Raw genomic sequence first — 24526 nt, 5'->3', positions numbered from 1 at the left:
CTTTGGTGTATTGGTGCTGAAGTAGCTCTATTAGTAGCACACAGGGTGGTTAGATCGTCAGATTTGGTGAAAATTTAGTGAACGGGCGTCGTACACAATCTAGCTAGTTGGTTCGAGCTTGGTGTATGGGTGCTGAAGTAGCTCGATTAGTAGCTCACGCTGTGGCTCTGTTGAACCGACAAATAAATGAAATGCATGTTGTTGAAGCTCCCACAGAATAAATAGATTTGGTAACAAACAGAGTGAACGGGCGTCGTACACAATCAAGCCGTTGGTTCGAGCTTGGTGTATTGGTGCTGAAGTAGCCTGCTGGTAGTAACACTTTGCGTGGTTCTGTCGATTTCTAGCAAGGGCGAAATTCACTGCGTGCAACATTGTACACAAGTTTGAGTAGTCCTGGTTTGGATAGGCAGATTTGGCCGAAATTAGAGCAAATGAGCGTCAGGTAAACTCAAACCTACTAAACTCTTTGGAAAATATCTAAAATTCAATCTATCCATAGTAATCTATCAACGGAAGCAAAAGTAACTTTAAAATAAAGTTGTGTTGCCACATACAGTCAATAATGTTTTTTCGAGTACTTTAGTACAATATTGGGGATTTTCTGGCTTGTTATCTGTCAATAATATTTTGTACAGGTGTGCGTAGTAACTTTTGTTTTTTGTACTTGTTTATCTTTTGTGTGGATGTATTTTTGACTTGCTCTAACTGATTTTGTTTTTTGTTTGTTGTTTTAAACTGGTCATCATGGAAAGCGAATATGCAATTTGTGTGGAATGTAATAAAATTGAAAAGGATGCCAGTAAAAGAATAACCTGTATGTATTGTTTTTCTGAAGCACATTATAAGTGCCGCAATATTACCGGGAATGCTGTGCGACGCATTAAAGAGAGGATGTACTTTTGCTCTCACAACTGTTCGAGCATTTATCAACGGATCATTGAGATGCAGAACCACAAATCATCAATCGTTGAATCGCTTGCCGTTGAGCTAAAGGGAGCAGTGGCTAGTGCTGTGTCCCAGGAAATTCAAAATTTTAGATGTGAGGTGAAACAGATTACGACTGCAATAGAAAAGTCGCAAGACTTTCTATCGTCTAAATTTGATGGCATCGTGACCGATTTTCATGAGTTGAAGAGAGAGAATGAATGTTTAAAGCAAAATATCGACAAATTGAAGGATACTCAACAAATTTTGTCGAAAACGGTACATAAGCTGGAACACCAAGTAGATAAAAGTAACCGTGATAAAAATTGCAATAATGCGGTAATTCTCGGTGTCCCATTTATCCCTGGTGAAAATACTAAAGAAATTGTTCAAAAAGTTATTGCTTGTTTTGGCGTAACTGTAAATTCTGATGAGATAGTTTCTGCCGCTAGGTTAAATGCTAAAAATAAACCAATACATTCACTGGTACCTATTCGTGTTGTCTTTAAAAACGAAAATATCAAGGAGATTGTTTTCTCTAAAAAAAGGGGAATCGGTAAGCTACTCTCATCATCAATCGATCCAAGTTATATGATCAACGCTAAACCAACAACCGTCACAATGCGCGATGAATTGACCCCACTATCCATGGAGCTTTTAACTGAAATGAGAGGGTATCAGGAGAAGTTGCAACTAAAATATGTTTGGTGCAGTAGAGGGGGAAATGTATTAGTAAAGAAAAATGAGAATTCTAAGCCTGAGATTATAAAAACTAGGGATGATATAATTGAATTGGTAAGCCGTTATAGCGGAAAATCTCCGTTAAAAGAAACTCCTTCTCCCAAGAGGAAACGTAACGATAATAACTCCAATAAGTAATCTTTTATAAATGTATGTGTTTTATGATTTTCTTTGTCAATTTGTAAACTAAATAAAATAAAATGGCTAATGGAATAAATTATTACCATGATTGTATTGATGAGTTTAATTTAAATTATCCTGAAAGTAGTGATCATTTTCTTCGTATAGCACAATGGAATGTAAGAGGAATAAATAACATGTCTAAGTTTGATAACATTCTTTTGTTCTTAGATAATATAAAAATACCTATTGATGTGTTTGTTGTGGGTGAAACGTGGCTGAAAGCTGATAATTGTCCTTTGTTCAGTATACCCAATTATAATTCAATATTTTCTTGTCGTGATACGTCCTCTGGTGGTCTTGCAGTCTATGTCAAGAATGGGTTGAGCTTTAATGTAAAGAAAAACATCTCTATTGATGGAATTCACTTAATTCATATTGAAATTAATATAAATGGATTGATCTACGATATTGTAGGAGTTTACAGACCTCCATCGTTCGATTTCAATCAATTTCATAATGAGCTGGAGAGTTTGTTGTCAACTCAGGGTTCACGTCCGCTTTTTATTGTCGGTGACATGAATATTCCAATAAATTTAATTAATAATAATATTGTTTGTCGTTATACAAGTTTATTGGAATCATATGATTATATTTGTTCGAATACATATACAACTCGCCCAGTTAGTAATAACATTTTAGACCATGTTATTGGACGAAAAGAGGATATTGCTTGTACAAAAAATGATACAATTTATTCGGATATCAGTGATCACTTAGTAATTGTTTCATCCTTCAGAATAAGCAATCCAAAAGAACATGTCGTGTTAACAAAAAAAAAATGTAGATAACTACAAACTTAATCAACTCTTTACTGGTTTTTTAAATGGTTTCGTTTGCTCCGAAGATGTCAATGAATCCATTATCGCTATAAAAACGGCTTATAATGATATATTAGCACAATGCACCAAGTCGATAACTGAACGAGTGAATGTTAAAACTAAACATTGTCCTTGGCTTAACTATCATACGTGGCAATGGATAAAACTTAAAAACAAATATTTGAAAAAAGTAAAGAAAAATCCTTATAATGATCATCTGAAAGAAATGTTGAAACATATAACTAAAAAGACTGATATTGCTAAAAAAAGATGTAAAAATGATTATTTCATTAAATTATTTGAGGACACAAGTAGTGCCAAGGTTTGGAAAAACTTAAATAGAATATTGGGAAGGAAAAAACATGCTCCAAATATTGAACTTCAATATGATGGACATAAAACATCAAGTTGTTCAGAAATGTGTGAAATGTTTAACCAATTCTTCTCAAACATTGGAGCTAATCTTGCTAGTAGTATTCGAAAAAATAACTTAAATCCTTTGAGTACTGTAAGTCACCTAGAGCATACTATTTTTCTCAAACCTACTGATGTAATTGAGGTTTCTTCCTTGATTAATAATCTAAATACTAAAAAAAGCTGTGGCCCTGATAATCTTCCAGCAAGTATTATCAAACATAACCTCAATGAGTTTGCAAAAATTTTTACTCGACTTTTCAATTGTATACTAAGACAAGGGAAGTATCCAGATTGTCTCAAAGTAGCAAGAGTGGTGCCAATTTTTAAAGCCGGCGATGTGTCTGATCCTTGTAATTATCGTCCTATTTCCACACTGTCTGTAATAAATAAACTTTTCGAAAAATTGCTAGTAAATAGACTTGTCAATTTCTTGAACAAATTTAATGTTTTGTATAAATTTCAATACGGGTTTCGGAAAGGATGTAGTACTTCAACAGCAATAGTCGAGCTAGTTGATTTTTTACTGAATAAAATTGATAATAAATGTATCGTAGGAGGCCTCTTTATTGACCTAAAAAAAGCATTTGATACCCTGAATCACAATATTTTACTGAAAAAATTAGAAAGCTATGGGATACGTGGATTGGCTAATGACATTATACGTAGTTATTTGACTGATAGGAAACAGTTTGTGGTATATAAAGAAGCACAGAGCTCTCTCCGATCAGTAAATATAGGGGTTCCACAAGGTAGTAATATCGGGCCTCTCTTATTTCTTATCTATATTAACGATATAGGAAATTTACCTCTTAAGGGAATAGCTAAATTATTTGCTGACGATACAGCACTTTTTTACCCAAATCAGGATACTGCATCTATCGTTTCCTGCATAAACGATGATTTACAGGTACTCATGAGATACTTTGATACTAACTTACTTTCGTTAAACTTATCAAAGACTAAATATATGGTGTTCCACTCACCGAGGAAAAAAATTTCTCAACACAACAGTCCGTCAATTGGGTCTAACGTAATAGAGAAAGTATCAAGTTTTGAATATTTGGGCTTGGTATTAGATCCTACGCTCTCTTGGGGGGATCATATAGAACATGTACAACGCAAAGGTATCATCTCTATGTGGCCTAATGTATCGTGTTAGTAAATTTGTGCCTAGGAACGCACTTCTAACTTTTTATCATGGCTGTATTCATTCTCATCTGCAGTACTTAATCATCGTTTGGGGACATGCTTGCAAGGCTAAACTAAAAAACTTGCAAGTATTGCAAAATAGGTGCATAAAAATCATCTATCACCTTCCACAATTGTTTTCCACTCTTCAACTCTACGCAAATAATTCGCACAGTATTCTCCCGTTACGCGGTTTGTGCAAGTTACAGTCTTGTTTGTTTATATATGATTCGCTAAAAAATCCCAACATGCATTGTAACCTCATTTTACCGATCACAAATCATGATCATAACACTTGGTATGCGAATAACCTAATACGCTCGAGAGCATTCACATGCCTCGGTCAAATACGAATTTCCTTTTATGGTCCATCTCTGTACAATGCACTTCCTGAATGTTTGAAAAACTTAAACAACCGACAATTTTTCAAAACCAGTTTAAAGCGATACTACAAATCCAAAATCAACGAGTTCTTGATATAAATTCGTGTTCAACTATCGATTTATAATTATAAAATTTACACTCTTTACGCTAAGCTTAAGATATTAAATTGTATACATTAATTAATTGAATTGTTTAAGAGTTAGGATCCCTTCAAAGGAACTTTGTTCCACTGGGTACATCCTAACCTTGTTAATGATTGTTATTTTGCATCACACACCTTTAAAATTAGTAATGTTATATTTATATGTCTATATGTTTTCTTTTGTAACGTTAAAAAAAATATTATCGAGGAGTCCACTACCAGGGGGCTCTCAGTGTGAGCTCTTTGGTGTGGGGGTGTGTTGGCGGGCCTCATAAAAAAAAAAAATATTTGGTATTTTCATCAGTCCACAAGTTATAAAAAATATCAAGTATGTTATTCTATTTATTTATTTATTTCAATTTTCAATAAACTTCTATAAGTTAACCGTCCTTTTGTAAATCACCCGTTTCCCTCCAGGCATTCTTCTGCTTTTGACCCTCACTTTCCGAAAACCGGCTTTCAAGAAGGAGCTTGTTGTCATCCAACGGAACAAAACGACCTTTTAATTAAAATCATCTCCCGATTTACGAAGATTTTCCAACCAACAAACCCATCCCGAATGCCTCGTCATCAAAGGATAATTATTTTCCGGACTAGGAATGCCATTAGTTCCAAGATTCGGTCATTAATTGACTTTGCCAAAAATGATGCTTCTTTGTAACCCTTTTTGCCCACATGACGACGACGGTCAAGTTTCCAGCGGAGAATGACGAGGCTGATTTTAACCTGTTTCCCCCCGTCAGATTCTGCAGGAGAAAGGCAGAATTCACTCGTTACAGTCGAGATAATGGATTCGGAATGCGAAATTATGCAAATGAAGTCCGGTTCGGGCTTGGAAATGACTGTTTAATTTCTAGTGTGATTTGAATGGGATGTCTTTCCTGGAGAAGAAAGTGATTATCATAATGGAATAAGATTCTCTAATGGATCTTAAAGTTTGGGATCCTTCGCTTCGGGTTATGAGGCAAACATATTGTCATCCGCTCCGTCCGTCTGTATATCTGTCGCAAGCAGCGTGCTCTCAACGAAAGCCTGGAAGCGAAATTCTCAAACCCCTTCTGCTCTCGTCGACAGCAATTCAATTTAATCAATCCCGGCACCTTTCTGCAAAACTCTACACCATTGACAAATAGCATTCGGACTCACCCGTATCGAAAGCTGCTGGCAAACCGAAGTGTATGTTTTAATAATTAATCGTCCTGAAGCAGAGTCGGTCCACCAAAAGCAACACTTTCGCGGGAGCTGCCTACCACCCTCCGACATTTGCATACAACATATTATTGGCCATCACACGCTGTACTGTACGGACGATCCCCGGGAGGACCACCGCCGCCGGTGGAGATTTATTGACCAACTGTAGATTATTTAAAATCGGTGTGACATGTTGGCAGGTGGTTTCAATCTATTTAATGCATTCCACTGCCTCCTGCAGCCTGATGGCTGCTGTGCTGCTTCAACCTGGGGGTGCCCAGGGACGACGAATATTTGTCATGTGTGTCGTACCGGAGGACATACACATTGCATACCGGTGTAGGACGACCGACATGTACATATCAGGATGACACAGCATGGAGGCTTCAACTTTGGTGCTGCAGCAACAGTTCTTCCGGGGTTGTTTGTTCCCAAGCAGTTGGTGGGGTGCGGCGGACACGGTTCTGGAAAGTGATAGCATTTGTCATGTTTGCGTTATCGATGGATGCAGGTTGAGACATTTCCTGCACTGTGGTGAGGACTTTGTCTCTAGGTTGAGAAATGCTCGATCATTCGAGCTCTGGTAAGCTTACGAGCCTTATGGGTGAACGTTGTTTGATAAGGACAGTAAATTAGACTAATTTTAATTAAACTAACTTTAATTTGTCGTGTTGCGATCAATTTTTGCGACGCAATCGCTAAAGTTGAACGTGATATGAACAATTCCCAAAATCCATTAGTCAAAACCAATTCGGTTCGGTTCGCTTCAACAAAGTTGACCGCAACCCAAAACCAACGGGTGCACGTACAAACTCCAGCCGTATGTGTAATCATATTACTACAGTACTTCACTAATCTGCAACCGTAGACGTCCTTTGTACTCCATTCGTTGTCTGACTCGATAGTAGTTGGTCTGCAGTTGTTGTTCTCGCCACCGCCAAATTCTAATCTGTTTTGGCTGCGACGTGAGCTCCCTCAAGTAGGCAACACAGTCAATATGTGTCGAAACCGCAATCGAATCTTCGAACCATTCTTGAGAAAGACCGGGATGTCTAGAATAATTATTTACTTTGTGTAAAACTACCGAACCCAGCGCCAGCGTCGGTTTCTTCCTCATTCTCGGACCAAGCAGATTGTCACCACCGGCGGGATCGTAATCTGAGTGGAGGTTGGATTTTAATTAAATTATCTGCATCCTGCCGAAAACTTCGGCTCGCTGTCCCGGTTCCAAATCAAGCGGAAATAGTTTCCTTCGAGTTTGGAATTCGACACTCGTCTTCAGAATGTTCGTTTCCCGTGCGGTTACAATCGCTTTGATTGAAAATTTCCACTCCCGACCACTTCGAACGGAAACGATTCCCCGAATCGTTTGATAAGATTAGCGTTACTGCTCTTTCGGGAAGCAGACAAAGTCAAAATCTTTACACGTTTCATCGTTGGGAAAACTAAAAGAAGGGTGACTCTGTCATTTTCCAATAATCTTTATTGCACCGAAGGAATTTCAAATAGCGACTTTGATGGAATCCTCTTTCGGGAAGATCTTAGACCAGATACATATGCACAGACGAGCAACGACAACGACGATTTTATGCGCTATATTCTGCGAAATTTTACGATCAATGAATAAAATTATATTGCATAAATATTTTCTCAGTTGGCGAAAATTTTGCATACCTCCCATGGAGTGGAAAGGTGGTGGCATCATTGCTGCACATCACCCAGCTTCAATATGTGAGGTGCACTGCACACATGAAATCCTTCGTTTCCGGAGAAGGAGCTTGCGTGCGCTTCAATGAGGGAACATGCCGTGCTCGTCTGTCGGGAAGTTTTATGGGGCTCAAGTGCTAGTAAAAGATGCAAATTATAGTTTTGCGGACAGGGTTGAACATCATGGAAACATCATTTGGGTGTTACTCCATGAGTTACTCCATGAGTTCTGAAAACCGAGTATTATTGTGATATTCTACGTCTATAATTACTTGAAAACAGGGTATTTAAATCAATCTTTATTTCACACGCTTAAAATACACTCAGGTCTTTTTTGACGTAGGACTACGTCTGTGATTTCTTTATGTGCGTACACTTTGTGAATACCGAAAATGGAACATGTAACGAAATTATGAAAGATTTTGAACGTCAATAACTTAGCTGCCCCTGGACTAATGTCAATAATTTTATCACCAATCGATCAGAAATATTTCCACGTATCGATAACAGTGCTTCCGACTGTTGATTTTCAACAATAAACTATTGAAAAAGTGGTAAACGTCAAGCATTGTCCATTTACCAAGGCGACGAAATAACTAACAAATCCAACAATTACGTACATGCATATGAGGCTTCCCCAACACAGTCATCAAAGAATCGTTTCTAGACAAAACATGTCGATGCAGCATTGCTGCTTCCCTAACACTGTCTTCAGAGAGTTGTTAAGTAGACAACATGAAACGAGGGTACAATAATCACAGTATACAAAATACAAAAATGGGGATGAGTGTGCGTTGTACTACGGGTATAAAACAAGACACTATCGTCTGAAGCGTCTGACATAACGGACTGTACAAGCTTTGCAACTGTCAATTTCCTTTACATCCGATTACAATCACCCGTAACTATCTCCAGAAAAGGGTACCGTTGTTGAATGGTTGTCTTTCAGCATCCGCAGTGCCCTTTCTTGAAAGCATCTGCCTTAGGGACTGTTTTTGTTTTTAGAGCACGCTATTTGTCTCGGGCATACACTTTGCATTTACTCAACGCACTGAATCTAACATCTAAATTACATATTCAAACTCTTTTCTGAAATGAGATTGGTGGCCCTGAAATGGGCCGTTTCATTTTGCCAGAGTTGGTGATGATTTATGCTCCGAAACCGTACAGAGTGCGTCCCTGTTGCTTCAGAGCGTAGACGACATTCATGGCCATGACGGTTTTACGCTTGACGTGTTCAGTGCAGGTGACATCACGAATCACGTTTTGTAGGAACACCTTCAGTACACCTCGGGTTTCTTCGTAGATCAGACCGGAGATACGCTTGACACCACCACGACAAGCCAGACGACGGATGGCAGGCTTGAAAATACCCTGGATGTTATCACGCAGAACCTTGCGATTACGCTTGGCATTACCTTTACCAAGACCTTTTCCATCTTTGGCACGTCCAGTTTATTTATGTTGATTGTAATTTTACATTAATTTAACATTTCATTAGATTAACGTCGATTAATCTTTTATCTGGAAATTCCAGGTTTTGTATAACTCTGCCAGACAACATGTTTGGTAAATTTTGGAAGTCTCCTATGTTAATAATATAGGTCAGATTTGTTCAAGTCATTTATTTTTGTTATTCTTTCAGAACTTCCGAAAATAGCACTGACAGGGTTGTCACACAGGGTTGTCACAAGTAGAAACACGCTATAAAAACAATCATCATTCAGGCCCAGTCGCATTTCTAGTCTGTTATTCATCGTGTTTAGTTATTCGACCATCAACCAGCACCAGCCATGGCTCGTACCAACCCAAGTAACATTACAAGTTTTATGAAGGTTTTAAAGCATTCTACAAGACTAAATCATGGGCTACATAACCCTTATCAAACCCAAATTGTTGCTAGGGAAGCAGACAGCTCGTAAGTCTACCGGAGGAAAGGCTCCTCGCAAACAGTTGGCAACAAAGGCTGCTCGTAAGAGCGCTCCAGCCACCGGAGGAGCGGAGAAGCCCCACCGTTTCCGGTCAGAAACCATCGCCCTGCGTGAGATCCGTCGTTACCAGAAATCCACCGAACTGCTGATCCGAAATTTGCCTTACCAGCGTCTGATTTGTGCAATCGCCCCGGACTTCAAGACCGATCTGCATGGCCCTACAGGGAGCCAGAGAAGCCTATCTTGTCGGTATGTTCAAAGATACCAACCCTTGTGTCATCCACGCCAAGCGTGTCACGATTATGCCATAGGACATCAAGCTGGCTCGTGGAAATCAAAATCCGTGATCTCAAGATGCAACTCTATCAACAAAACGGCCCTTTTTGGGGCCACAAATTACATTTCACATGAAAGAGTTAAGCGGAAATTTTCTTGTTACAATGCTATAATATATCACTCTGAAAATCATCACATCCCACGGAAAATTTCCATGTGAATTTCACATACCATGCTCAAAACGGTAGCAACCAAGCCTCTAATCCTGGAAGCAACCGGGCCGAGACTCTTCCGCGTGCCCATTTATCGAAGCAAGGTTGAGGTTTCCCTCGCTGCGGCCTTCCAACCGGTCGCAGACACCAGTTCAACCTATGTACAGCAGCAGACGGGCCGAGACTCTTGCGAGTGCCCAATCATTGAACCTAAGAATATGGGATTGTCCGATCCGATTTGCTGATCCAGCTGCCTACACATCATTATCATCTTCCAAAGGCTTTAAACCATCGGCTCTTTTCAGGGCCACCAAGATTTTCCAAAAGAGTTAAATTTCTGAAAGTGTCCCAATTAAAATTCATATTGAAAGGTTCATTTCAGGGCAATCATAGTCCTAGTAAAGACTATAAACAGAGAGATCTCCGCTCAAATTCCTATTCCTACACAAAACACAAGCTTCTGCTGCAGTTAACAACAAGGTTGCAAAGACTCATTTCAGCTAAAATAATGTTTTTCGGAATAATAAAACCAAAAGATGGTATGATGGCATGTTTTACTTGTAACTTACAAGAAGAGGTTACAAAGTATGCGTTGGAAACATAAAACCTGTAAATTTTGCTTTCTATGAGTCACAATCAGCGATTTGCTGATCGCTGAGTGAGTGAGTGAGTGAGTGAGTGAGTGAGTTTGTGAAAAATCGCTGATTGTGACTCTCATGAAGTGAAATAAACAGGTTTAATATGTCAAACACATTCTTTGCAACCTCTTATTGTATCCTACCAATTCAAAATTTGATCATGGTATCTAATTATTTCATAATTTAGAAAAACATTGTTTTAGCTGAAATGAGTCTTGGCAACCTTGGTTAACAAATAATATTTCTTATAAGACCACGTAGTCCTACGTCCCTCTCGGGCAAGGGCTGTCCCTTGTAGTTTTTTACACGGGGATAAATATCGTGTAAAAAAAACCGTTTTATAAAAAAAAAACAAACAATATTATTTCAAAAAACCATGTAAAAACCAGGGATTCTGAACCCTAAAACAGCCGTAAAATCGCGATTTTGACCTTCATTAAGGAAATAATCGCGATTAGAGTTTTCGAACCCTAGAAGACCCCTTAAATCACGATTTAGGCCTTAGTTTAGGAGATAAAGGCGATTAAAGGTCATCAATATACCCCTCAATCGTGATTTAGGCCTTATTCAAGGAGATAAACGCAGTTTAAGATCACGAACTCCAAAACACCCCTTTAATTGCGATTTAGACTTTAGTTAAGGAGACAAAGGCGATTTAAGAATTCAAACCCCAAAACATCCCTCAAATCGCGATTTAGGCCTTAATTCTGGAAATAAACGCGACCCCAAAACACCCATCAAATTTTGATGCCTTAATACAGGAGATAAACGGGATTAGCTATTTCAAACCTCAAGTCCCGATTCAGGCCTGCATTAAGAATATGGTGATTGAAGATTTCGAACCCTAAATAACCAAACAATAATGTGTAATAGGTGGGGTACTCCCTGCCCAGCACTAATGAAACCCCCCTCTACACTGCCTCAGGGTCGGCATACACGTCTGACTATCGCGGCCAAGAAAACACTCAAATACTCTTAACACACCCCGATGAACTTTCACACAGGTCTCTTTTATTTCCCTAACTTTCCCACTTTCTTATCTTATCCTACCTTTGCCTTCACTAGTTCTTCCTTCGTCTTCCATCGTCGATGGGGGCCCCCTTCTCCTCCGTTCCGCTACACCTTCAACTTCACTTTCTCCTTTCTTTTGCTTCTGTCCTTCGTCCCTCGGTTTCGACTGTGGCTTGCCCAGTCGATTCACCTCTTAACACTCCACTCTCCTCTCCTCCTACGGGTGCTCCCACGCTACCGTTTGCCGAGCCGTTCGCGAACGGTATAACGAGTCCACGACGCTCAAGGCAGATCCAAAATGGCGATTAACACGGACGAGTGAACGCGGCTGGTTCTAGGATGGATCGGAATACGGTTGTATTTATACGATAACTTTGGAGTTTGACCGCAGTAGGTCGAACACAACGAACACTAGGGGGTCTGACCAACAATCAATACGAAACTAACGATTTTAAATTGGCTCACTATTTGATTAGCCTATTGGTCCCAAGCAAACGATTAACGTATCCCATTCTAGTCGAAATTCTAGTGCTACGCAATGTTTGTTTTGATTCGCTATGAAAGTTTGACAGATAAAATGAGGGGTTATTGGTATTTCCTATGTTTCGAGGGGTGAATCGATTAGCTTGGGACCGAAGAGAGTACCAGAGCTGAGCCAAAAAGTTGAGCACGTTATTTCGGGACCTTCTAGTCTTAGAGTTACCTCTATGGTCTGACCGCGCCGTAGATAAATCTTAACGGTAAACTACGGGGTCCTGTGGGCACAATAGGATACCATGATGGCGGCTACTGATGAGAACAATTCGGTTTTATGCTTGAAGGGTTGGCTCCTCCTCCACTACTGATCGAGTTTCACGCCTCAAGACTCGTGCAGACTAATAACTTTATTTCGAATAACGATCTTTCACTATGATGTATATCACATTCGTTTTCGACTACCACTTTTGACTTTTGCCAGGCAATTGGCTAGCAACGATGGCGGGTGATTTCCTTGCGCTCTCGATCGTTGATCCATTTTCCGATGGCCTCCCAATCCTGCTGTCAGCGGCATCTGGCTGTGAGTAGCGGAACTTCGTGGAGTGGTCGCGTGCTGTCCAGGGGGGGGGGCGGTGTTAGCACTAATATTTGAATCCTTTCATGGCATTCATAACATTTAAATCGAAACACTAAATTCGCGACAATCTCAAGGATCTTAGACAGACAGAAACACCACTGGTTACTAATGTCACGAGTTCTTTGGAGCTCTCGTCAGAATTTTCTTGGAATTGTGGTCAGAAATACCTTCAAATTCTCAGAATATCTTATGGAATGCAATACTCCTCCATTTCATCTTACAATCTCAATGGTATTCTCTTCAAAATTACCAAGTTTATTTATTCATAATAGCCAAATAATTCAACAGAAGTTCTCCTCGCAAAGTCAATTGAATACTTTAAATTACTTTGAGGCTTTCATCGCCAATAAAAATAAAATTATAGATAAGAAACGTTAATCATTCATAGCTAATTATCGTGCAGCTTTAGATTTGGCTAGAGGAAAATATGCGTGAAAGCTTTTGGAATTTGCACACGGATATCGACCATAGATTTATTTGGTGGGTTCATTCCAGTTGAAAAGTATTCTTATAAGTTTTATTCAATGCTATTGATTCCCATTTGCTACGTGGCGAAATGACCTCGATTGAGCGTGATCTATTGCTCGGTTGGTACGGTTGGGTTCGTGGGATGAGTTATGATTTTGGTCATGTTGAAACATGATTCGTTTTGAGGGAGAAAATAAATGTCACGATCGCGATTGAACATGCAGGCTTAGAACTTGGCCTGGCGGGTCAGATGGGATTTTTATGGGACCAGCAGCTGATTTTACTGAAAAACAGTAGGAGCTTCTGTTCGCTCTGCTTCGTCATGCATAAGGGATACGGATTTGACTTGTTAATAAAAGTTGTAGCTAATAACAAAACATACAAAATCTCAATACATCATTTTGCGGAATGCTGTTGAAGAAAAAAGTGAGAGGCAAATGAATGCAAATGAATGCACGAAATGAATGCAACAGATTTTCCATGCCTGCTTAGGACCTAATGCAATGTTCAGTTTGAATTGTCGAGATCGTTTAAGATGTGCAATATTTGAACCGTAATATTCGATTGGATTTTCCATTAGTTACCGGAACTTTAAATGAAGATGCAGCTGTTCTTACTAACGTTTTGAAATCTTGTACTAATAAATTAGTTAAACAAAAGTTTGTTTCTTTGAAAAACTCGAACAGCTGGTACAATTTGGATCTTTTGCGTCTTTGGACCTTTTGGTACAAAAAGTTTTGTAGATCTAATAGTGATAATCATTGGAATAGGTCGCGCGTAATAAATATTCACAATCGATAAAGAAAACTCGATGTGAATATATTCAGACGAAAATTGATCAGTATCAAAACAACAGCAAAGAGTTATGGAAAATTTTGAATTCTTTGATGAAGCCTAGTAATTGTAAATCGCGGACCATAATTTTTGATGGCATATTAGAACAGTCAGAACCAGTAATTGCTTCTAAGTTTTTAGAACTTGTTGTAAAAGGCCAGCTGTTAGAATATTTCAATAGTAACTGTTTGTTGATACCGGAACAATCGGGATACCGGGAAGGTCATTCTTGTGAAACCGCGTTAAACTTAGTGTTAGCTAAATGAAAACAAAATTTGGAGCAAAAAGATACGATTGTTGCTGTGTTTTTGGATTGATAATTATCCACGGCCCATACAAATTTTATTTTTTTTTGTATGGGCAATTGTCTACGCAGGGGAAGGTATGGGGAAGGGGAAGGTAGTTTATGAACAGGCCCCTACACTTACAGAATTTAAGAGACGCTGCATTTCACATGTAAAAGTTGTTTATTGAGCAGTTAAATTTTTATGAATGGATAAATCATGTATCTTGACAAAGTTATCTCTAACGGATTATTCTGTTTGGAGACTGTCATAAAGACATTTTAGTAATTTGTGTAGCATATACAAAAAACTACATTGTTTGCCTCGATGGTGATGATGGATTTTTAGTTTTTTTTTGATTTTTTAGTAGTAATAGTAAAAATAACTTTGAGTAGTCTACGATGGTTTGAGCCTCGCGCGCGGAATACAGGTATAAATGACTAATACGTGGAAATTGTGGCAAAAGCCTTGAATTAGTAAAGGGTTGGCTGGAAGTCGTTTCCTTGGATATAGTCCTGGCACTGCGGAAGCTTAAACGTGTAAATCCCAGGTCACGTGTAAATGGAAGTATTTTCGAGGACTATACTTGGACTCTTGATAACTAGTTACACCTTTGAATGTTTTTGGTTGATGCCTATAGCATATTTAACAGGATATTTATATCTATAATTGTAACCAGCTCGATTTTGTTTGCAAACCTGGTTAAAATGTTTATATTTAATTATCTTAAAGATTACTCGTCCAGCTCAAACCTTTGTAGGGGTAAGAGGTGGGACAATCATCATCATCATCATCATCATCATCATCATCATCATCATCATCATCATCATCATCATCCATCATCATCATCATCATCATCATCATCATGTAGAAAATTACCCATTGCGAATTTTCTCTTGAAAATTTGGGTAGAAGTAGTTTAGAGTGTATTATTTACACTGTATTTTTATCGCTGTCAGTTTTTCGAAAGTTGGAAAAATGGCGTCACCAAGAGATCAACGATTTTTTTTAAATTGCAAGTAATAATAAACATAGAGGAAATATGTCATCACCATCTCGATTCTGCTACCGCGTGGCCAGAAAACGGACCTCTGAATATCCGGAACCACCAGCAAAATGGTAAATTCATGAAATTAGAGCTAGAGATTCGGGATTTTTTTCTAAATTACATATAACCATGAGCATTTAGGAAATATGTCATCACCTGGATATCCGGAATCGCCGGGAAAATGGTCAATTTCTTAAAGTAGAGCTGGGAATCCGTGATGTTTACTAAATTGCATAGAGAAAAAATTAGCCATTAACATTTCGATTTTGATACCGGGTGGTAGGAAAACGGTCCTGTGGATATCCGGAATCACTGTAAAAATGGTTAATTGCTAAAAAAAAAAACTACAAGGAGCCCTATGGGGTTGTACGCAATGGTGACGCAGGACTACGTGGTCTTATATAATAAATCTTATTTGTTAACTGCAGCAGGAGCTTGTGTGTTGTGTAGGAATAGGAATTTGAGCGGGTTCCGGGTGACGCACTTGACATAGACCCACAGCAACTCACGAAGAGCTACTGATTCCAATCATTAGCGGTGCAGCTTCTTCCTCTTTCTATGGATGCTCATGTAGGCAGCAGCTCGCTGCTTCCGGGGAGCCTTTCGTTGTGTACCGGAGAACACCAGTTTAACCACCACTCACCACGTGGTGATTGAATAAACACCGTTTGGTGAGACTGGATGGAAATCAACTTTGAAATCTGTGTTAGGGAAATCGCTTTTCGAAGGCAATCGGTGATAATTTTAATTTTCAAAGCTACAGTTCCACATTCGTGCAATTTTCAATATTGACATTTTGAAAAATGATAAAGTCTTAATTTTAACAGAATTTTAGGAAAAATTCCTATCGATTAGCGTATTAAGAATTAAAATACATCGTCTCTGGATCAAAATACGACCACTTTCATGCCGCGACTTTGGTTTTTGAAATTGCACCACCAATGATGCCTTCAAGAATGTTAGATTTAAACATATCTAGATAGACCTGTAATCAGGGCTTAACAGCTTTAGTAAACAATGACTTCTATGGATGATTTTTATGAATTCAAGGCACGCTCACGCAAACCAACATTAAAGGGTGTCCACGATGAAATTGCCACACACAAAATTAATTCGCAAAATTCGAGTTTTCATCCGATTGCCATCAAATTTTCAGGGATTGAGATATAACTATTACTACTTCATTTTACCATTTTACTCGTATTTTATTTACAGTCCATACGCAAATGCCCGCACCTTGGCCTTAACCCCGGCCATAAGATTCTGCACAACCTGTGAATCAACCGTTTTTTGCATGTAAACCCATACTTTTTTCAGTTCCTCGACTGTCTTCACTACCTTAGGTCGTTTAAGAAGGTGCTGCTTCATAATCGCCCAGTACTTCTCGATGGGGCGGAGCTCCGGAGTGTTGGGAGGGTTGAACATTTTCGGCACGAAATTGACCTTATTGTCCGCATACCACTTCAGCACGTCCTTGGAGTAGTGACATGAGGCCAAATCCGGCCAGAAGATTGATGGGACGTTGTGGGCCTTCAGGAGAGGAAGCAGCCGCTTCTGGAGGCACTCTTTTATGTACACCTGTCCGTTCATCGTGTCCTGGGTCACGAAAGGTGCACTCCGCTTCTCGCACGTGCAGATGGCTTGCCAAACCAGGAATTTCTTCGCAAATTTGGACATCTTCTGAGTGCGGACATGCTCCGGAACGCTGAACTTATCCTTGGCCGTGAAAAACAGGTTGCCGGGGATCTGTTTGAAGTCGGCCTTCACATATGTTTCGTTGTCCATGATGCAGCATTCAACTTTCGTCAGCATGTTGAGGTACAACTTCCTGGCACGGGTTTTGGCGGACTTGTTCTGCTTCTCGTCGCGATTAGGGGCCTTTTGTACCTTGAACGTTCGAAGCCCAGTCTTAGTTTTGGCCTTCTGGACAAAACTTCGGCTTAGGTGCAGCTTCTTAGCCACATCCCTAACGGAGGCGTTCGGATTTCGGTTGAAGGCCCCAACTACGCGGTTGTGATTTTTGGTGTTGTACGGAATACTTTTTCCTTCACTTGTGGGCTTCCGATCGGTGGTCAACCGTTCCTCGAACCGCTTAATCACTCGCGACACCGTGGAATTCGCGATTCCCAACGTTTTAGCGATGGAACGATGCGAGAGATCCTTGTTCTCGTGATGAATGCGCAAGATTTTATCACGCACGAGCTGTTCATTCGACTCCATTTCCGCGAGTTTTGATCACAGGACTTTAAAACTTGCAGGATGTAAATAATGCACTATGAACTAAATCCACCAAAATTTTCATTAAATTCTACCAAACGGTTAAAAAGTTAGAGCGATTTCATAGTGTGGCAATTTCATCGTGGACACCCTTTACCGTCGGGTAGGGGAAGTCTTACCCTACCTGATGGTGATGTTAATTTGCGTGGCTGAGCTTTGACTTTCCAGACCCTAATTTCAGTTCTATCTTGATATGAGAATTGACATCCGATTGATGACCTTGACAAATTTCCAAAAAAAATACTCTTTTACAAATTCATGGTGGTCCTTAAAAGGACCGTTTTGTCGTGATGGTTGAGTAATGCTGAGCTATTAGCAACAATCAATTCGAAACTAACGATTCTTAATTGGCTCACTGCTTGACTAGCTTATTGGTTCCAAGCAAACGATTAACGTATCCCATTCTAGTCAAAGTTCTACTACTACACTATGTTTGTTTTGATTTGCTATGAAAGTTTGACAGATAAAAAGAGGGGTTCATGCATTTTCTTATGTTTGGAGGGGTGCATCGATTAGCTTGGGACCGAAGATAGTACCAGAGCTGAGCCAAAAAGTTGAGCACGTTTTTTCGGGACCTTCTGGTCTTAGAGTTACCTCTATGCTATTAGGGTGTTAAACACATATAAGGGTGGTGAGCTGTATGTTGTTTGGAATGAATGTGTTAGGGAAATCGCTTTTCGCAGACAATCGGTGATAACTTTAGCATTCGTGAAATTTTTAATAGTAACATTTTGAAAAACGATTAAGTCTTTGAGTTTGAAGATGCGTAGAAATATTTCTGATCCATTGGTTATAAAATTATTAGAATTGGTCCAGGGACAACTGAGTTATTAACGGTCAAAATCTTTCACAATTTTGTTAAATGTTCCATTTTTGGTTTTCACAAAGTGTACCCCCATATAGAAATCACAGACGTTGTCCTACGTCAATAGACAAAGAGATGCTTGTTTTCTTTTCAGAATTGCAAGCAATCATACCAAGTTTTCTATCGGGTGGCCAGTATACTGTCCTCCGGATATCACCGGTAGAATTTTAAATCTAAAAGAAGACGAAATTCCCCAAAAAGATTATTGTCTGGCAAGCAATCTGCAGTTGTGGGCTGAAAACCAAACCTTTCATTGCTTCTGGGACCATGAACCAGCAATATTACCAGAAGGAGTGCCTACAGAAGAGACTACTCCCTTTTCTGGAGCAGCATGAGGTGTCCCTATTCTGGCCGGAGCTGCATCTACTCAAATCCCACCAATCAATGGTACAGCGAAAATGGCATCACGGAGGTTCCCAAGGAGATTAATATCGCCAATATTCCGGAACTAAGGCCAATTGAGGAAAAATGGTCAATTGTGAAGCACATACTGAAGAAACAGGGTGGAACTACAATTGACCTGTAAGATTTCAAGCGGAAATGGAATTCGGCAGCCAAACAAATGACAACAGGGCTCGTGTAAAAGTACGAGCAATTGCCTATGGTAAGCAGGAAGACTGAAACATTGGTCTTACAATAAGAATAATACCTACATTACATGGAACTTTGAAATATAAAATGCATTTTTAAACCGTAACAAGATTTTCGTGTCCGATTTTTTCGTGTGCAACCTTTATAATGGCGCTTTCTGATCGAAAAACTGTGAACCACAAAGTAGAAGGAAATTAATTGGGCTTTTCGTTAAACATATTTCCAAGATTGAACACTCACGAATAACATCTCAAAACGGCAAACATTACTCAAATTATGCGATTAGTGTATACGAGTATCTCGAAAATAACAACTTTGGGCAATTTAAGCACTAAGAACTTTTTTGTTGTAAATTTACTTAAAAATTCTTGATAAATGTAGGTAGTATTTTGGAAAATAGTACTTTTTCAATTGTTCACAATTTTTTTGTTCATGATTTTCCCAGCAAATACACATTGTCAGTAGGTATCACTTAATCTAAACTACACTATAAGCACAGAGAAACAGACATAACACATTGAATATTTCTCACTGTAAAACATCGTCACTAAAAACTTACCGCCATCTGTTGAGTACACTGTGGTGGGCACTACGCTGAATAGATGGCGGTAGTGTGTAGACGTCAATCGCAAGAGGATTGACTATACGCGCCACAGGTGGCGGTACTACCAACTACGATACTTTTAAATTGTCCGTTAAATGCTTGTTCGATGAACAACTTGCGAGTGTTATGTCTGTTTGTATGTGCTATAAGTATTAACAAAAATATGCATTTTGAGTTATTTTATTTTTTTTAAATAATTTTTACTGTTTTTTTAAATCAAAAATAACAATTTTTACAGTTTATATGTTTTATTGAAAGGCACAATACGTGTCCGCAACTTCACCGAAGACACCATCTCGATCAAACAAATCGTTCGCAAGATATATGTTTTTCAATTGATCGTATCATTTTTGCATAAGCCCTTTTCAAGTGTTACTCGTGTACGAAACTTGGGAACCAAATTTGTAAAATGACGGTGGTGTAGTAGTAAGTGTGATTACCTCTCACCCCAGCAGGCCTGAGTTCAATCCCAGTCAGCGCCGCCGGGATGTTCTGAGGCATAACATCTCTGATCACGGGAATTAAAGCCGTTGGTCCCCGGTTCATGAGTTGATGGGTTGATAGGTAGGGTCCAGGTGTGTGGGAGCTGCCTCCCTGGTGTCGATAGCATTGGTGCTCAGCACGAAAAAACAAGATCGACGGAAAACAAATCAAAGAACTTTGCAAAGTTTCAACATAATCGTAGAAGGTCGATCAAAAAATTTAAAAAAAAAATCGTCATTTGAAATGGAACTGCTGCCACGGAAGTCGAAAAATTGTTCAACCCAAAAAAAAATTCAAAATGGTCTTACTTTAAAGCTGCTCCTTTACCGACTGTTAGCCACATTAGGATCATCGAAATCTCCAACTCCAGTAATGCAACCCTGTACTTCATCATTCCGTGCAAGACACATCATTCCACACGAGCTCACACATCCCGATTTTCCACCGCATTCAACATTGAACCATATCTTATCATCGCTGACGTTCACATTTTATGAAAAATTTAAATTTTCTACTTCACTTCATTTCCGCGAGCAGCCGGAAGATAAGGCGGAAACCAAGAGGGACGGGGGATGCCGTTTGCACTATCAAACCAGCTAGTAAAGCAATTTACTATCTGCAGCTCATTCGTTCGCTTGCTTACTGCCACAGTCGGTCGTGTGACGACTGTGAAGACTTCGAACGACGACGACGACGACGACGACGCTGACGATTACTTTTATTTCATTGTTCTAATCTGGAATGACAGTTGACACAGGCGAGAAACGTGGAAACCCGTAAAATTCCCTTCTCACCATCTTGTCTCTGAGCTTCCTCGCGGAATTCCTCGCATCCCCCGCGACAACGACGGAGCAGGATGTGTATCATATTCGTTCCAGTCAATCGGTGACAATCGACAGACGGAGGACGAAGTTGCATTCATGACATTGTTCCTCGTTCCTGTAGTGGCAGCAGCGGCAACGATGATGGTGATGATGATAATAGCTGATGGAAGGACACCCCTTTTTGCACGAACCGACCCACAACATGGACGACTGCTGTTGCACGGAATTGAGCTATAAATTTTCTGTTTTTGATTAAAATTTCTATACAAACCCGGTCTCGGTCCCGGTACTCGGGGTCGTATAAAACGGAATTGATTTTGGCTTCAACTATCTTGCATCGTCGCTTCCGTCGACGGGCTCCACCCGACCAGGGCATGAGGAAGACAGCAACCGTGACCGCTCGGTGCTGCTGATGAAAAGTGGGAATCGATTGCACCGTTCGTCCGTCGATGTCGTTATTCGTTGGAAGGAGGGCGCAATGTCAAGTGGACAGTTTCGCTCAATGTCAGGGATTTTAAATCGGTGTAATCTACACCGAGATTGCTTGGTACACGAAGGATTGGCGACTGTTCTGGTTCCGTGGGTTTTAGTGAGGACCATTTTACATTTGTAACATTTATACAACTGATGGATGCGAAGCAATATTTTCCGTCTGCTACACTAAATGTAGGAACTATTTGGATGCAACGATTGATTAGTTTTCATGAGACAATCCCCTGTACCAATCCAAATCCTCTTACATAATTGCTTTACAATTGCCAGAAGCAATCAAAGGTAACTAGCGATTAGGTCTACTCCATCCGAAATGTATGGATTTCGTCCCTAATATGAAGTTTTGCAAACAAGCGAGCCCTCTTTCCCGCCACCCTCTTCCTCAAGGTCTCCAATTTGGAGAGAGATAGTTTGCCAGTGGAAAATTCAATTAAATGTCAGCAGAATATGAATAATGCACACTTAATGGGATCCAGATTGATCCCCACCCTCTACAGGAGGTCCAATTTTACGATTCGATTCCATTCGATTCGATAGCACTCTCTCTCTAATCCAGCTTCTCTGCATCCATCGCTGCGTGACGGTATTATTATGTAAAATTGAATTTTCGATTGTAACTCAATTAAACTGTACGGATTAGACGGTGACTCGTTCGCCTCAGCCTCAGTCAGTTACAGTCCTATTAGCAATTTCCAACTTTACCGACGCTTGACGGGACGGGAAAATAGTTTTCACAACGCACAATGGCCGAAAGCCACCCTTCAGGGCGACGATGAGGGTGGTTGCATAATTTCCCACCTCCACTTTGGCTGGGCAGGGAAAGTTTAAGGACGATGCACATTGCGCTAAGGATTACATCATCCTGGTTCTCGTCGTCCCCGGGTAGTCCGGCAAGACGCCTTAATGTCGCCTAATCATCGTCTTTCGGTCGACACCAACAGATGCCGCCGCCACCGCATTTGTCAGGTTTGCGCTTCATTGGATATTTGCTAACACCCTTACAGCAACAATGCATCATCATGGTGGTTACATACCGGGGTATCGTGTGGGTGGGATGAGCGAGTGTTTCAAAGATAAGAGGATGAGTAAAAGGAGATCTTCAAACTCCTGCTGTAACTTTAATCCCACTTGAAGGCACTGTGACGCTGTAAACATACTTGCAGGCTCATCCTCGAATTGCATCACGACAGGGATGTCAATTTATCCGGCAGGACACTTTTCACAACCTTTTTTGGTTTGGTTTGGTTGAGAGATACACCGATTGTTTATCATCATCAAATTTTTTTAGCATCGAGCCCCTCGAAATGGAATCAGCACTGTCAGAAATGACGTTTGATTTCGATTTAAATGGGCTACAGCTCAACTAATGGGAGCACAATTAAAACGTAGCCCAATTAAAGATAGCCGAACGTGTGAAATTCGACTGTAGTGAACTTTTTAAGATCATAGCTGTGATCACGCTCACGTCGTCTAATGATCGTAAGCGGTCGTTGTCAATCTACTGAATCTAGGGCAACCTGTACCCGAAGAATAACCACCTACCAAGAAAGGTCGAAGTGAACCGTCGGTACATGCGGTAAAACTACATTTATTGGAGCTCTAGTAAAGCTGCTCACCATTTACTGTATACCGTTTCCTTCAATGATGTGAGATGGGCTCATCCTACTGTCTACGGCACGGACTATCGTCATCAATAGTCACAACATAAGGGATTTCGTTTAAACTACGATGAGAAAAATCAAGAAAATTATTAGAACAGAATTAAATAGTTAAACCATCTTTTTTTTTGCTGAAAACTGTGTAGTATACAGAATTCCACTAACTAAATGTTGTACTGTATATCACGTGAAATGTGAGTGAAAATCAATCATTTATTTGAGATTTGGCATAAGTCACGTTTTTATCGAAAATGACCTGATAGCAGGTTTTGGATCTGATTAGATCAACTGACAGAACCCCAAGCCATCAAAACGTCCTCTAAGTACCAAGGCTGCAAACAGAGTGTCGATTCATGGTTGACATGGCTGGTTCTCGACAATCTGATGATCAATCGCTATGATTCGACCATTCGAAAGGTATGTTTATCTACTTTCATTTGAAACAGTTAGAAACTCAATTGGACCTGTGGTTGGCCAACCAGAAAGGAAAAACCCGAGGAAGTCCCGAGCAAAATGCGTTTCGATTCATGTTTACATGACTGGCTATCAGCCTAGGGGCAAGACAGCTCCTGATCATGAGCAATTTCTGAGTTGCTTTTGATGCACCTCGAGTAACTCACATTGCTCAGAGAAAAAGATCACTGTCATTTGAAGCTGAACATTGCATTAGGTCCTAAGTAACATTTACAGATTCTCTTCGTCGACTTTCTCTTTGTATCCCCACGGCCATGTAAAGACATTTCCAGGTATTTTCAGCACACAGATCGATAAAAGAAGCTTTTATCAAGCACGTAGTACGACAAACACAACAAGAAACAGTTATGTGCTCAAGTTATTAACGAAAGAGAAAGTCGACGAAGAGAATCGATCAATGTTACTTAGGACCTAGTGCAATGTTCAGCTTGATTTGCTTTCTCACCTTTCGCAACACAGTTACATATGAAGGTGTACCTTCATGTGGAGCCGAAAAGCTGTTGTCAATCAAAACAACAATAAAAAAAACATTTTTTCAGAACTCAATAACTCAACGAAACTCGGAGATTTACTTAAAATGGATTGATTTGATTATCCTGCATCATCTCTGCTTAATAACCTCCGTTTAACCCTTACCAACTGTGAACGTGAACGGAACCTATTGCTGCCTAGCTGCCTTACACTTCCGGAGAACTTTGAGATGTGGGCGTAATTGATTTTGCAAACAAACACGTCAATCGCCGA

At 39.8% G+C, this 24526-nt stretch overlaps 1 pseudogene; it reads left to right on the top strand.

Moving 5' to 3' along the window:
• Window positions 1-9561: 9561 nt before the first annotated feature.
• LOC135698626 (AMP deaminase 2-like) overlaps window positions 9562-24526 on the top strand; it is a 29773-nt pseudogene continuing 14808 nt past the window's right edge.

The sequence above is a fragment of the Ochlerotatus camptorhynchus genome, unplaced genomic scaffold (genome assembly GCF_037179485.1).
Source record: "Ochlerotatus camptorhynchus isolate MF236.1 unplaced genomic scaffold, CSIRO-AGI_Acam_v1.1 ptg000092l, whole genome shotgun sequence".
Taxonomy (NCBI): Eukaryota; Metazoa; Arthropoda; class Insecta; order Diptera; family Culicidae; genus Ochlerotatus; species Ochlerotatus camptorhynchus.
Note: the sequence above shows the minus strand (reverse complement) of the source record. Positions and strands in the feature narration are given on the sequence as shown.